The sequence below is a fragment of the Cryptomeria japonica genome, chromosome 3 (assembly GCF_030272615.1).
Source record: "Cryptomeria japonica chromosome 3, Sugi_1.0, whole genome shotgun sequence".
Taxonomy (NCBI): Eukaryota; Viridiplantae; Streptophyta; class Pinopsida; order Cupressales; family Cupressaceae; genus Cryptomeria; species Cryptomeria japonica.
The window spans coordinates 632,304,547-632,322,250 of NC_081407.1; the positions used below are offsets into that span (position 1 = coordinate 632,304,547).

Here is a 17,704-nt window from a genome sequence, read left to right on the forward strand (position 1 = left end):
GTGGCATCATCGGTACTCTTGCAAGGTATGAAATGTGCCATTTTAATGAACCTATATAGTACCACATACACACTATCAAATCCTTTTGGTGTCCTAGGCAAGCCTAACACAAAATCCATGCTCAAACATTCCCAAGGCCTCTGAGGTATGACCAAGGGCTGATATAGACCTACATTACTTGAGGTTCCTTTTTCTCTTTGGTAGATGGTACATTTCTCTACAAATATTCTCACTTCTGATTGCAACTTGGGCCAATAATAAAACTTGCCAACTTGCTCCAAAGTCTTATCAATGCCAAAATGACCTCCTAGACCCCCTTGGTGCTTCTCTTGAATAATATTTTGTCTCATAGAACATTGAGGTATGCAAAGAAGATGACCTTTGAACAAAAAATCCTCTTGTACCATGTATTCTAAATAAGAGACATGTGAGGTATTAAAAAAATTAGTACAAACATTATATATCTATGCAAAATCCTTATCATCCTTGTAGAGGTCTCTTAACTCACTCAAACCCACACTTTGCAATTGAATCTTCTACATGGTCATGATTCTCCTATTTAGTGCATCAACAACTTTGTTGGCTATCCCTTTCTTATGTTTAAAAGTGAATTTATAAGATTGTAGGTTCTCAACCCACTTTAGGTGTCTTTGGTTCAACTTCTCTTGCCGATTGAGAAAACTAAGAGCATGGTTGTCAGTGAAGACTACAAATTCTCTGGGCAGCAAGTAGTGACGCCATTTTTTCAATGCTTGGACCATTGCATACAACTCCAAGTCATATGTGGAGTACCTAGTCATATGTGGAGTAGCTTTTCTTAGCTTCATTTAACTTTTCTAAGAAGAAAGCTATAGGATGTCCCTGTTGGCTTAAAACTGCCCCTATTGCCCTTTGGCTTGCATCACATTCTACTGTAAACAACTGATTGAAATCAGGCAATCTAAGGGTTGGTAACTCTACTATCTTGGTTTTCAACATCTCAAACCCCTTATTGGCTTCCTTTGTCCACGTAAAGTGACATTTAATCCCTCCTTTAATAGTATTGAGAATAGGAGCACAAACATGGCTAAAGTTTCTCACAAACTTCCTATAAAAAGATGCCATTCCATGAAAGGTTCTAACTTCACTTATGCCCCTAGGGATAGGCCAATTATGTATTTCTTCTACCTTATTGGATCTATTTTTAAACATCCATGAGAAATAACAAAACCAAGGTATACCAGCTCCATTTTCAAAAACTCACATTTTTCAAGGTTAATCTTGAGTTGAGCCTCCTTCAGCTTCTTCAAAACCAACTCCAAATTCTTGAGGTGTTCCTCCTTGAACCTATTGTAGATCAAAATGTCATCAAGATATACAATTACAAATCTACCAATAAACTCAACTAAGACTTCATTCATGAGCCTTTGGAAGGTACTAGGTGCATTGGTGAGGCCAAATGGCATTACCAACCACTCATATAGGCCTGCATTGGTTCTAAGGGTTGTCTTCCATTCATCTCTAGGTCTGATGACTTTAAGTCCACCTTGGTGAAGTAGATTTCACCTCCTAGATTGTCTAATAGGTCCTCAATCCTTGGCATGGGAAATCGGTACCTTATGGTAATCTTGTTGATTGCTCTAGAGTCCATGCACATTCTCCATTTGCCTCCCTTCTTAGGCACTAAAATAGTAGGAACAACACATGGACTCAAACTCTTCTTGATAAACGCTTTGTCCAAGAGTTATTGCACTTTTTTGATGATCTCTTCATTTTGACTAGGTGTCATTTTGTAGGTAGCTTTGTTTGGTAGATTGGCCCCTGGTATTAATTCTATTTGATGATTTACATCTTTCATTGGAGGCAAGGAATCAAGTAAGTCATCCCCTATCACTTCTGCACATTGTTTGAGTAGTTCTTGCACCTCTTGAGGCACTTCACTCATTGGATCCGCCTTAGCTTCTTCACTAAGTTTCAACACTATAGCATGGCCTTGATGTCCTTCTTGTTTCAACACTTTGAGAAACTCTTTTCCACTCACCAACATCACACTTGAGCCTATTTGTTTTTCTTCCTTTGGTTCAGGTAGTGGACCCATTTGATACTTTTTCCCATTCTTGGTGATAAGATAGTTGTTCTTCTCCCCATCATGAGTAGCTTTCACATCATACTGCCATGGACGACCCAACAAAAAGTGACAAGCATCCATAGGCAATATGTCACACAATAATCTGTCCTTGTACTCACCAATTTCAAAATCCACCCATTCTTGTTCATCAACCAGTACATGTTGACCCTAGTTGAGCCATGATACCTTATAGGGAGTGAGGTGAGGCAATCTCTTCAATTTGAGTTTGTCCACCATTTCAACTAAGACAATATTCTCAGTGGAACCTGAATCTACAATCACTTTACAAATCTTCCCATGTGACCTACAAGTGGTCCTAAACAAGCTTTTCCTTTGTGGTGGCTCTTGAGCATTGTTCTCCTCATCATCAAATTTTCTCCCTCTGTCACTGGGCTTGCTTTGCTGATTGAAGAAGTTACACTCTGAGTGTCCTCCTCTTACAACAATTGAGCTCTTCTTTCCCCCATGTATGAACTTGTGGAGCTTGAGGCTTTCCCCGAGCACTTACTCATGATATACCCAACTTGATTGCAATGGTAACATCTACTAGTGAAAACTGTATTTCCTCTACTTGAGTTGCCAAACCTGCCTCTAAAATTGCTCCTTCCTCTATAGGATCCTCTAAATGTTGCTCTCTGGGAGTCTCCACTACCTTCTTGGCCTTGCTGCTCTTCACTTCTTGGTGATTTATGCCCTCTACCAAAGTTCCCTCTACCTCTGAAATTCTTTCCTCCCCTATGTTTCTGATTTTGCTCGCTCCTCCTTTTGATCTTCTCTTCTTCCCTTAGGGCCAACTGAAAAAACTTATAGATAGTGTCTGGTGTGAGGATACTTATTTCATCTTGTATATTCTGTCTAAGGCCATTCATATACTTGGCCAACTTCTCCACCTCATTCTCATGCTTCCTGGCCCTCAAACTAAGCTTATGGAACTCTTCAGTGTATGCATTGACATATAACTCCCTTTGTTTCAGATTTTGTAGTCTCTTATGAATTTGAACTTCATAATCTCCTGGAAGGAATTGTGCCTCAAGTTTGATCTTCATACGCTCCCATGATGTTATCTTCTTTTTTCCCTCTTGTATCCTTTCTTCTTGCATCATATTCCACCAAACCAATGTCGATCCTCTAATTCTTGATTTGGCCACATTGACTCTTTTCACTTTTGATACCTCTTTGTAATCAAAGTGATTATTGAGAGCTTCTATCCAATCTAGCAACTCTTCTCCATTGAGGTTTCCTCCATATGTGGGTAATCCATCCAGGTTGTCTTTAGAAATGGATTTGACTACATCTAGGGATAACTTTTGGTCTTGAGGCATAGCTACTGCTGCTGGTCCCTCTCCATCTTCCACTTCTTCATCAGTATCATCACCCTATTCTATCTTAACCTTTCCCTTCTCCTTCTTTACCTCTCTGGTTCCTCTGCTTCCTTTTGTATCCTTCAATCCTTCTATCATCTCTGCCACCATCTACTAGATGGCTTCTAGAGTCATTTCCTTGGAGGCATTGAACTTTCTTCTAATTCTTCACAATTTGAAATACACCGAATCTTTCAAAGAATGGCTCTGATACCACTCTGATGCAGAGAATCTTGGAGCCTTGTTTGTTTCACCTTCTTGAGTCACCTGTCCTACTCAAACCTACAACTACTCAAGTCCTTCCTATGGAACTTGGTAAGGGTTATGGAAATGAGACCTCCAAGTTCTGAACCTTATTTACTTTCCTCCTAGGTATAGTCAATGGTTTTTGGACAATCAACTCCTCCACTTGAGGTTGTCACCTCAGTTACTCACACTCGCTTCTCTGGGGCTCCAACCACTCCAGCTAGGATCTTAACACACCAACTCTTCTTATGGTTTCCCAATGCATTAATAAGGTGTCTTCATTGTGTTTTGAAGTTTAAGTCTCACCAAATCCATCGCCATGGTTTCTCAAGCCTTCTAGGTCTCTACCGGCACCTAAATAGACCTAATTGCATCAACCCTTCTGTAGTAGTTTTTGGGGTTTAATTTGCAAAAGTCCCAAACAAGCCTATGAATAAATCATGGATTTGGATACCCTTTTGGAAGTTATATACAATACTAGAAAATTGCATTTAGGTTATCTATACAGGTGTGGTTTCCAACGTTGCACTATTTTGTGGGGTTTTAGGCTTAACCAGTGGATTGACAAACTTGGTCTAGAACCCTTCGCCAGTCAAATCTCCTACTCTAACAACCTTGGGAAACTTCAAGGACACTCTAAGGGCTTTCCATATATATTCCACTTGGGCTTGCATCAATGTCCATGTGCTCACAAATCGCACTTTGCTTATTGTCCTAACTCACCTACTCTCAGTGGTGAGCCTAGGTCTTCATTGTTTCTCCTCCTCCTGGACCTACAACATCACACACTCTATTCCAAAACTATGTACAGACCCTAACCTAGCATTCTTAATGATTTCAACAAGTGCCATCAAATAATGCCTAGGCTAGAGCCATTTCTTTCTCTTAAACCCCACTTACAAGGGTTTTGCTCCTAGTTGCAAAGAATGAGAGAAATCTTTACAACCTGGAACAATCAAACATGCAAATCAACCTGATTGAAACAAAATATAATGAACATACAAAGATGGCAATGATTTTACACCATATATTCTATACTGGACCGTACAAGCAATGAAAAACAATACAAAACTGTCAAAAACCGATGGAAACAAGATTGTTTTACAAACCAATAACTTGCTCTTGCATTTCCAATCCTCCAAACCATACAATGAAGTGAAATTCGGCTTATATCCACTAGTTTTAGTTGGTTCAACCAACTACCTAATGCCCATAACCAAGAATGCAACTTTTGCAAGAATTTGCAAAATCCTGCTCAACAACTTTTGACAACTTTTGCTCCAAGATGCAATTTTGCATTCTATTGCATTCTAAGACTCCTAAAGGTCCTCAAACACCCTAGAAGACCTAAAAAAAACTCAATTGACTCCTAATTCATGAATACATTCAACTAAAGTATTTTTCCTATGAACTACCTAAGCATCTCACTTCTCAGGTTAACAACATCCCGAGCACAATTGACTCAAACCAAAATTTGGACAACTCAACCATGGCTCTACTGAGTCCTCAATGGTTGGTCCATTATTACATCACACATTAACACATAAAAATAAAAGAAAATAAAATATTACATTCTTGGAGTGCTAGGTTCCCTGCACCATACTCCCCTAGGTCAAAGAACTCAAGTCCCTTGAGTTATAAGGTTTGAAATATCCACTCCATGCTGAAGTATACATGCCTCTGACATCCACATGACATCTGAATCTGGTAACCCTTTCCACTTAACTAGATAGTTCTTGTAAACTCCCTTCCTTCTCTTTTTTACTATCTTGGTATCCAAGATACTCTCTAACTCAACTGATTGACTGGGTGGCAAATTCCTTACCCAATCTTCATGAACCAGTGATGACATGTCTTTCTGATTTATTGGTGACTCTCCCTTATATGGATAGAGATCACATACATTAAAGATAGGAGATATCCCCAAGGTAGGTGGAAGTTCAACCTCATAGGCATTCTACCCATACTTGTGCACCACCTTGAGAGGTCCAATTTTCTTCATCATGAGCTTGATAGGATCTCTCCTTCCTGAGGTATGCCAGCACTAAGTCTCCTACTCAAAATTGTAGCTTCTTCCTTGTTTTATCAGCTTGAACCTTGTACTGCTCGGATATTTGTAGTAAGGACTGCCTTACCTTATCATGTACCTCTTTAATGCCTTCTACAAAGTTCTCCCCTTGTGCACTCTTGGGTGCCATTGAAATGAGATCTCTGAGCTCTAATATGCCCCTAGGATGGAATCCATACACTATCTCAAAAGGACTTTTACTGGTGCTATGGTTCACTTAGTCATTATATGCATATTCTACCTGTCCAAGTACTAGATCCCAAGTTTGCCCATGTTTCTTGGTAAGACATCTTAGCAAATTACCCAATGATTGGTTGAGTACTTCTGTCTGACCATCTGATTGAGGATGATAGGTAGATGAGGAAGATAACTTGGTGCCCAACTTCCTCCAAAGTGTCCTCGAAAAGTGGCTCAAAAACTTTACATCTCTATCACTCACAATGCTGAATGGAAGACCATAAATTCTAACTATCTCTTTGAAGAAGAGGCCTACAATATAGGTGGCATCATTGGTACTCTTGCAAGGTATGAAATGTGCCATTTTTCTGAACCTATCTACTACCACATACACACTATCAAATTGTCTTGGTGTCCTAGGCAAACCTAACACAAAATACATGCTCAAACATTGCCAAGGCCTCTGAGTTATGACCAAGGGCTGATATAGACCTGCATTACTTGAGGTTCCTTTTTCTCTTTGGCAGATGGTACATTGTTGTACAAATCTTCTCACTTCTGATTGCAACTTGGGCCAATAATAAAACCTGCCAACCTGCTCCAAAGTATTATCAATGCCAAAATGACCTCCTAGACCCCCTTGATGCTTCTCTTGAATAATATTTTGTCTCATAGAACATTGAGGTATGCTAAGAAGATGACCTTTGAACAAAAAACCCTCTTGTACCATGTATTTTGAATAAGAGACATGTCGAGTATTAGAAAAATCAGTACAAACATTATATATCTCTACAACATCCTTATCATCCTTGTAGAGGTCTTTTAACTCACTCAAACCCACACTTTGCAATTGAATCTCGTGCATGGTCATGATTCTCATACTTAGTGCATCAGCAACTTTGTTGGATGTCCCTTTCTTGTGTTTAATAGTGCATCAACAACTTTATTGGTTGTCCATATGACTCATAACGACCCAATATGGTGTCATAAGGGGTCGTATGTTGTCCTTAGTGGTCATATGGTGTCCCATGACCCCTTAGGACACAATATGACCCATAACAACACAATTTGGTATCTTACGGGATTATATGGTGTCTTAAGGGGTCATAAGACACAATATAACCCCTTAGGACACCATAGGACCCATAACGACCCAATATGATGTCATAAGGGGTCGTATGTTGTCTTTAGGGGTCACATGGTGTCCCATGACCCCTTAGGACACTATATGACCCCTTAGGACACAATTTGATCCCTTAGGACACAATATGACACATAAAGACACAATTTAGTGTCTTAAGGGGTCATATGGTGTCCTAAGGGGTCATAGCACACAATATAACCCCTTAGGACACCATAGGACCCATAACAACCCAATATGGTGTCATAAGGGTCGTATGGTGTCCCATGACCCCTTAGGACACCATATGACCCGTTAGGACACAATATGACCCATAACAACACAATTTGATGTCTTAAGGGGTCATATGGTGTCCTAAGGGGTTGTATGACACAATATGATCCCTTAGGACACCATAGGACACATAACGACACAATGTGGTGTCATAAGGGGTCATATGTCATTCTTAGGGGTCATATGGTGTCCCATGACCCCTTAGGACACCATATGACCCATAACTACATAATTTGGTGTCTTAAGGGGTCATATGACCCATAACTACACCACATAGAGTCGTAAAGGGTCATATTATGTCCTAAGGGGTCGTATGGTGTCTTAAAGGGCTCATACGACACAATATGACCCCTTAGTAAACAATATGACCCATAATGACACAATTTGGTGTTTTAAGGGGTCATATGGTGTCCTAAGGTGTCGTAGGACACAATATGACCCCTTACAACACCATATGACTCATAACGACCCAATATGGTGCCATAAGGGGTCGTATATTGTCCTTTGGGGTCATATGGTGTCCCATGACCCCTTAGGACATAATATGACCCATAACAACACAATTTGGTCTCTTAAGGGGTCATATGGTATCCTAAGGGGTCGTAGGACATAATATGACCCCTTAGGATACCATAGGACCGATAACGACCCAATATGGTGTCATAAGGAGTCGTATGTTGTTTTTAGGAGTCATATGGTGTCCCATGACCCCTTAGGATGTAATATGACCGATAACAACACAATTTGGTCTCTTAAGGGGTCATATGGTGTCCTAAGGCATCATAGGACACAATATGTCCCCTTAGGACACCATAGGACCCATAACGACCCAATATGGTGTCATAAGGGGTCTTATGTTGTCCTTAGGGGTCATATGGTGTCCCATGACCCCTTCGGACACAATATGACCCATAACGACACAATTTGGTGTCTTAAGGGGTCATATGGTGTCCTAAGGGGTCGTAGGACACGATGTGACCCCTTAGGACACTATAGGACCCATAACGACCCAATATGGTGTCATAAGGGGTCGTATGTTGTCCTTAGGGGTCATATGGTGTCCCATGACCCCTTAAGACACAATATGACCCATAACAACATAATTTGGTGTCTTAGGGGTCATATGGTGTCGTAAGGGGTTGTAGGACACAATATGACGCCTTAAGACACTATAGGACCCACTATAGGACCCATAATGACCCAATATGGTGTCATAGGGGGTTGTATGTTGTCCTTAGGGGTCATATGGTGTCCCATGACCCCTTAGGACACCATATGATCCATAACAACACAATTTGGTGTCTTAAGGGGTCATATGACCCATAATAACACCGTATAGAGTCATAAAGGGTCATATTATGTCCTAAGGGGTCGACCCCTTAGGACACAATATGACCCATAACGACACAATTTGGTGTCTTAAGGGGTCATATGGTTTCCTAAGGGGTCGTAGATAAAACTATCAATGAAATTTAAAAAAGTTTCAAAAAAATGTGTCGGGGCAAATAAAGGGTTACTCCAATTCAGCTCTAGAAATTGGACAATTGTTTACTCTTTTTATGGTCCGATCTCTTTTATCAACAATATCTTATTCATAATTTGAAACAATAATTTTCTATTTGTTCATAAATAGCAAGTGCTTGAAGAAAAGAGCTCTCCTCAAATAGGATTTGAACCTATGACCAATCGGTTAACAACCGACTGGTCTACCACTAAGCTACTAAGGAATAATGAAGGTATGACACAATATGACCCCTTAGGACACCATAGGACCCATAACAACCCAATATGGTGTCATAAGGGGTCGTATGTTGTCTTTAGGGGTCATATGGTGTCCCATGACCCCTTACGACACCATATGACCCCTAATAATACCAAAACGACACCATATGGTGTCATAAGGGGTCATATGTTGTCCTTAGGGGTCATATGGTGTCCCATGACCCCTTAGGACACCATATGACCCCTAAAAACACCATATGGTGTCATAAGGGGTCATATGACCATAACGACATCATATAGAGTCGTAAAGGGTCATATGGTGTCTTAAAGGGGTCATATGAAACAATATGACCCCTTAGGACATAATATGATTGATAACAACACAATTTGGTGTCTTAAGGGGTCATATGGTGTCCTAAGGGGTTGTAGGACACAATATGACCTCTTAGGACACCATATGACCCATAACAACCTAATATGGTGTCATAAGGGGTCATATGGTGTCCCATGACCCCTTAGGACATCATATGACCCCTAACGACACCATATGGTGTCATAAGGGGTCATATGACCCATAACGACACCATATAGAGTCATAAAGGGTCATATTGTGTCATAAGGGGTCATATGGTGTCTTAAAGGGGTCATATGACACAATATGACCCCTTAGGATACAATATGACCCATAACGATACAATTTGGTGTCTTAAGGGGTTATATGGTATTCTAAGGGATCATAGGACACAATATGATGCCTTAGGACACTATAGGACCCATAATCTCTCTCTCCCTCTCCCCTAATCTCTCTATCTCTCTCTCCCTTCCCCCTCCACATCTCTCTATCTCTCTCTCTATCTCTCTATATCCCCCCTCTCTCTATCCCCTAATCTCTTTCTCTCTCTCTCTCTCTCCCCTAATCTCTCTATCTCTCTCCCTCCCCTCCTCTCTCTCTCTCTCTCTCTCTCTCTCTCCCCCTTCCCCCTCTCTTCCCTCTCTCTTTTCCCCTCCCTCCCTCCCTCCCTCTCTCTCTCTCTCTCTCTCCCCCCACTGTATATTAATATATTAATAAACAATAGATTAATTATGTGCAAATTTAGTTAGTGAATTTACTTATTAATATTGGATATCCGATTGTACTAGATATCCGATTTTTGTTGTACAAATTTGAAATTAAAAATTTTGGCTCGGGAATGCTTTGGGATTTGGCTTGGAAGTGACAAGCCTAGAAAGTCAACTGGAAAAACGCATTTTTCAGTATTCTTTGATTTTCCAGACTTTACACTGGTGGCTGACGACTTTTTTTTGTAGCCAAAATTGGTAAAATGAAAAGGGTTTTTTAAGGACGTTCTTATCTTTCTAACAATATAAGGTTTGTCTTATTTTGACTTTAATAAATAATTATTATTTATTCTCTAATTGAATTTTGACAATAGTCCTAATTGATGGACAAATTGAAAAACACTCATAACTTTCAAACAGTATAACATTTTTCGAATTAGAAACATGCATCACATCCTATGCTTAATCTACTATAGGGAAAAATTAAAAAAAATTAAATTTCATAAGGTTTTGACCAAGTTAAGGTGGTCAGACGTAGGAGTTTTTGAATTTTTGAAAAGCTGTAGTAAAAAAATCATAAATAATTATTTACTTTATAAAAAAAATAAAAATATGTGTCATATCCAGAAATGAGTCTAATACTTATATTATAAATATTATAAAAAAAATTATGATTTCATTGTGATTAGGGTGGTCAGACATACTTCTACTCCTTATCTTTTTCCTGAAATTTTAGCACCACTGTGTTGAAATTTGAAATTTTCATCAAATAGGATTTTTTTTTTCAAAAAACAACTAGTAGCTTAGAAACTACATTCAATTTTATATAGATTCTCTTCTTACATATTTTAAAAATAATGTTCACACCTTATTCAAATTTTCATTTCAAGTTGCATAACTCTGATTTTCTGAAATTTCATTGCCACTTAAGGGCCTGTTTTGGCACACCATGATCCTGCACATGCCCCTAACTTTTGTAGCAGTATTAAAATTCCTTAATCGGGTACGTCATAACATGCCTGATCTTGTAAATTCCTTCAACGGGTGGCTCATTAATTTGGGTTTAAACTCTTTAGCAAGATTACTCCTAACAGGGCTAAGGTTAAAATCCATTCGCTGGGTGACTCCTAACAGGGTTTGCTCTTAACCAAGCATTGTTGTAAATCTCCTAACTGGGCATGGCTCTTAACAGGGCACATTCCAAAAGAGTGCAAATATTTTGGGTACTAATTCGCACCGTGGTTTTTCCCATTTGGGTTTCCACGTAAAAAATCTCAGTGTTCATATGGTGGTTGATTTGTTTATGTGTGGTTGCTATATTGTTAGAATAACTTTGAAGAATATATTAAGTTTTTCAATTATATCCAAACTCTTATTTGCATATAATTTTCATGTTTTTATATATACTTCAAATCACTATGTTGATTTGCAAGTAATATGGTTTAGTTATGATAATAATGAGATATAATCAATTTTTTGTGAAATATAAATTATGTTGAATAATATTTTTATAGATCAATTATCAACTATTGTGGATAATTTGATTATAGTCTGGATACAATATTTAAGACATAGTTAGAGATAGCTATATAATGTTTCAATATTGGTTTACTTCATTATCTTAGTTTATGAATATTCTCATTTTATTTGAGAAATATTGGTATATGTATGAGACTGATGACCAAGCATTAGATTCAATAAGAAAATTGTTATGATAATAATATATAATTTGTACTTATTAATAAATGTGGGTCTATTAAGGACCTCACATATGGATATAAACTGAATAAATGAATGTATAAAAATATAAATAAAAGGAAAACTCTAACACTAATAAAAACAAGTACTACATTATAATTACAAAGTTAATGAAGTAATACATGAGAACTTGCAATGGCTAACCTAATCTCCTCAAAGGCCTTCTTTTCTTCATTTGACAATTCTAGTTTGGCATCTTTCTTTAAAATATAGTTGAGTAGGTGTATGATCTTGACAAACCCACTTATGAAATTTTGATGAAGTTAATCTTGCAACAAATGACCTCAACTCCTTATTGTTTGGAAAGGATAACTTAATGATGAATTCAATATGTTCTAGATCTATGGCATTTCCCTTTTCTAAGATAACATGACCTAAAAGTTTTCGGCATCTTTCTTTAACATGTAGTTGAGTGGGCGTATGATCTTTGGAAAACCCAATTGTGAAATTTTTGATGAAGCTAATCTTGCCAAAAAAAGACTTTAGCTCCTTATTGTTTGGCAAGGAGAACTTGAGGATCACTTCAGTACATTCTAGTTTAATGACAATTCCCTTTTCTAAGATAACATGGCCTAAAATTTTACCTTCACTAACCTAAAAGATATTCTTCTTTGGATTTAATGAGATCCCCGAATCTATGTACCTTTGCAGAACCCTTCTCATGCCCTTTACATGGTCATCACTTTTCTTTGAAAAGATGATCAAGTCATCCATATATATGATAATGCACTTTTCTACCAACCCTTTTAATATGATGTCCATTTCTTGTTGGAAGGTGGTGTTATGCCCGACATACTCACCCCTACATTTTGTTTGACAAAACCCAGATCCTCTATTCTTTGTTGTTTGTCCTCGCTCGTGTTTCTCTTTTTTCTTTCTTTGATTTTCTTTAGAGTTCCAAACTCTAGGGAACCTAAGGTTTCTTTTGGTTCTCCTTGAAACCCTTGCCTTAGAGGTTGCCCTTGATGAACAGATTGAAATACTGAGAGGTGGGGGGTGGGGTTAATCAGTATTCCCCCTTAAACCCTAGATCTACAACAAAAGCATTCACCATACACCACTGAAGAAACCTAAGAACATGAAAATCAATAAATAAAATAATAATACCATTTACATACCAAGAAGGGTTTGATCTCCATTGTCTCCTATCTCCATTGATCTTGTTTGATATATTTGCTCTTAGATTTTCTACACACACAAGAGATTAACTAAAGACACTTGATTGCAAAAAGGCTTGAGAGACATATTAGCTAGGATCGTGAAAGGATGAGAGAATCCTCTTATATAGAAGACACTTTAGAAAATCGAGGGATAAGATTAAGAGGTTAAAGGATAAATGGTCAGCTTGGATTAAAGGGTAGGTAAGAAAAATAATAAAATATGAAGGGGATAGGTAGAGAAAATTAAAAGATAAATGACATATGTCATGGAAGGGAAAAGCTTAATTTAAACAAAGATTTATTTCATTAATAGAAGAAGTGAGATTGATTGAATAAATGAAATATTTATTTAATTTAGGGAAAGGGTAATTTAAATAAATAAAAATATTTATTTAAATAGGGAAAGGATTAGAAAGGGATAAATTAATTAATTAATTAAATAAAAATATTTATTTAATTAAACTAAACAATTTTAGGTGTCTACATTTTACCCATCTTTGAGATGATGCAGCTTGTCGTGTTGTCTCAAATAAGATAAGATTATATGAAAAGGAAAGTTGAAAAAGCATAGAAAATTTCTCGATAAGAAGGAAAGGATAGAAAGGTTGAGAGGATAGGGTGATAGGGTCACACAGGAAAAAGACCAAGTCAAAAGGAATGAAGGGGAAATGAGAGATTGACACAACATACTAGGATTACACAACCTATATATATACATGCCATAGGGAAAAAAATCCTCATTGGCATCCACAACACTGATAAGATTAGAGAAGAGAAGAGCACTTGGAAAGAGCACTTACCAGTCTAGGAGATATGGCAAGGAGGATTCATCACTTTGATCGCGTTCGACAGTTCCAATGACCAAAGGACATGGGTGAGCCAATAAGTACCTTGAACATGCTCAATACTTTTTGTATTTATTATGAATTTATTTCACTTCAAAGAGAGTCTAGTAAAAAAGTAGTAGCGGTCATTAGGGTTAAAAAAATGTCTAGCTTGGTTTAGAGTGTGTCTGTGATGAACATGTGCGTCTAAGGTAGATATGCATGTGTATGATTATAATCACGATTATGAGGCAAGTGCACGTGTCTGTGTTGTATAGGTGCATCTAGGTTAAGGAACCACACATGTGTAGAAGGGGCATGTCTATGCAGAACAATGTCACGTTTGTGCTAGGAAAGCACGTCTATGTTGGTAAAGAACTTGTAGGTTGGCTAAAACAATGTTTATGTTGTAAAAACATGTTTATGTCTTAGAATGCAAAAGTTGACAGTTTTGTGATGAACATACACTATAAATTGGATAAGCTACTGAGAGTACTCACTGAATAGGTGCCCTAGGAAAGACAAACTGAAAGAAAGGCAAGAATAAAAAACCATGTGATAGACATGCATTTCCAATTAGATAAGTTGTTGAGAGGACTCACTCAATAGGTACCCTAGAATAGGTAAGTTTGCTAAGCTGAGTATAGGATAAGCCATCAAATTGATAAAATCCAGTGAATGCTCTAGCAAGAGAGGATCAAGTGAAATGTGATAACATATACACTAGGATACAATGTCATGTGATAAACATAAGCAGTAGGATAGAGCCTAATAAGCAGCACCCTATGAGAAACATAGGTACCACTAGGCTAGGATAGGGTAAAATAAGAAGCACTATGTGATGAAAATATGTACTACTAGGATTGACGCAATTGGTTTGATTGGATGTAGGAGTACTTTCCCGAGATTGAGTCTAGAGAGAGGTTTCCCATGAACCAATGATTATGGACAAACTTGACTGTTTAGGACCATGCATCGATCAAGGTGATGGGACTGAGACACATCATGTATATGCCTAAGATTTGGGCAAACATAGGACTTCTGACTACTCTTGCAAAGAGATGGTACTTCAAGACTTGCACATTTCATCTATCGACTGGCGAGATGTTAGTGACATTGGAGGCTGTTTACAAGATTCTAAGGATACCCATACATGGAGAGTTAGTCATGTATGATAGGGAGAGAGATGCTAATGTGCTACGATGTCTTCAAAGACTCAGAGCTAAAGCTAAGGATAGGACATTTGAGCTAGGAGGTCATGTACACCAACGGACAGACCTTGGCGGTAATGGTGGGATGGATAATTAGTGGGTTTCTATGTCTGGAAAGAGCCACACATGATTTGGCTATAGGGTGGGGCAAGGCATTGGATATTTTGATTACATAAAGGACTAGGTTTGCATGGGGAAAATGTGTGTTAGTGCATATATATCACATGAGCTTCATTAGTTTGTGTATCTTAGTGGTTGTGAGCTCGGGTGTGGAGTGACATTGTTAGAGGTCCAAGCCTATGAGCATATAGTTGTGATGAAGCCTATTCATTTCAAATTTAGAAGAAACAACCAGGCATATGTTCACTTATATAGTATTATCACTTCTCAACCATGGATTGGGAAGCTAGAGTATTGGCGTAGGGTCATATGATATAGATAGTGTTATATGGAGGCCATATTTGGATTGTGAAGCTTGGGAGGAGGATGCAATAGAGTTACCATTTTTTTTTCCATAGCAAGTATCTCATCAAGTGGAATATCTATATTTTGGATAGACATCTAATTGATAGGGTGAATAAGCAGTTTAGAAGAGTTCAACATATGCCATAGGGTTTAGGAAAGTTTGCATGCACAATGAGAGAGCAGGTCCATGAGGGGTCTATTTTATCTTATGATGCAACTCTCACACAGTTCCAGTAGATGGTCCCTTTTTATGGGATATATTATGTGGTTGATGCCAAGATGATCAAGAAGTATGTAACTAGCCTATAATGTGGCACATCCTTTCCTACCGTTGATAGGCCTAGGGGAGCCACTACCACAGTTGGATGATGATTATGAGGATGATGAGGATAGGGGTGGACGATGGAGGTGGAGGAGGAGAGGAGGAGCCAAGAGGATTGTATGAGGGAGAGGAGGATAGAGATATGGAGGGTAGAGAGAGGGAGTCCAGGGTGGAGGTAAGGAGGGAGACATACCACCGAGGCCACACAGAGGGAGAGGGGGACAACCATTAAAGGTTGTTCCACAGATATAAGGATAGGTTCAAGGTAGGAAAGGACTAAGGGGATAGGTACAAGATGAATAGGATAGGGCTCTACAAGATGACTTAGAGAAGGCCAGACATGAGGAGGAGGGAGTTGGAGGGGAGGAGGAGGAGGATGAGCTCATTACACTTAGGGTGATCACATAGGGCTAGGTCGATGAGATCAGCGATCTCGAGAGAGAGGTGAATCGATTGAGGCAACATATCCAAGAGATATAGGATGAGAGGTATCAGGCCATCTAGTAGTATACAACCATGGAGGAGGATCTCAGGGAAGCTTGAGCTAGCCTTGCAGGTGATACATCTTCAGGCTTCACTTATTCTTTCTGGGTAGGCGAGGAGATAGAGTATTGGTATTTGCAAAAGAGGCTGAGAAAGATAGAATTATGCAACAAGAGAATTGGTTTTTTGATGTCCACCCCATTTACATTCATCCTTGGTTTTCCAATTTCAATCCTCTTCCATTGGCGGTGTATGACAAGCCTTTGTGGATCAGAATTTATAATCTCCCTATAGAATACTAGGTAGATAGCAATTTAGAGAAAATAGGGAGATCTTTGGGCACTTTGATTGAAATTGATGAAAGAATCATCAAAAATGACATATAAATATGTGCGATTGAAGATTTCAGTAGTAAAAAAGATCCCATCTCAAGTCATATTGTCGACTTCAGAGGGCACATGGTTACAATAGATTGAAATCGAGAAGGAAATAGAGCCCTGTATCAGGTGCAGGAGTAAATTTAACTCTATATTAGAGTGCAAACTATTTATGAGGTCGGCTAGGCACAAATACCCTAACAGATTAAAAAAGACTTGGGTTGAGAAAGTGAAAACTCCAGAAGAAAATATCTCGTGTCTTCCTCAAGGCGATGTAGAAATAGATAAGGAAACTATTAACATAATGCCTAATTCGAATGTAATAGGTAGACCATCCGGTCAAGCAACGAATTCTCCTCTGAATTTGAATGAGAAGTTGGGCTCCCCAAGGAAGAATTTGAATAGTGGCAAAGAAATTTCACACTCAGATAGAAAATTTGAGATGGCATCTGAGGGAGACTATGACAAGGGAGATGAATTGGACAATGTAGATCCCAGAAGCATTAGCCAATTGCCTAATGTTCTTTTAGGCAAGGCCAAGGGTAGCAGGGGACGAAGAAGCAATAAATAGGTGGAGAAGAAAGAGCGAATGAAAAAGGTATTGTAAGAGTTCTTGAGTTCATGAAAAAATCCAAGGGAGGAGGACCCTCCCTTGGAGGGAGATGAAGGTCATCTCCTGGAATGTTAGAGATCTAGCTGCCCTTGACAAGAGACACTTGGTCAAGAGGGCTTTGATTAAATTTTATCCTAATGTAATTATAGTCCAAGAAATCAAGCTTAATAGTGAAAAGGCGTCTAGTTTTTTGCATTTTTTCTCCAAACGGGAAGGCTTCTTTCAAGCATCTAGAGGGATGACTGGTGGTGTAGGTGTTTTATAGAATCCCGGGGTTATGAAAATCACCCCAATAGGATCAAATGAGAATTGGATGGCTTGTTTGGTTAAAAAAATA

At 38.5% G+C, this 17,704-nt stretch overlaps 1 non-coding gene across 1 annotated transcript; it reads right to left on the reverse strand.

Annotated features, from left to right (window-relative positions):
• Positions 1-9,028: 9,028 nt before the first annotated feature.
• TRNAN-GUU (transfer RNA asparagine (anticodon GUU)) lies at positions 9,029-9,100 on the reverse strand. Its single transcript has one exon. It is a non-coding gene; the product is annotated as a tRNA-Asn (tRNA).
• Positions 9,101-17,704: the final 8,604 nt, after the last annotated feature.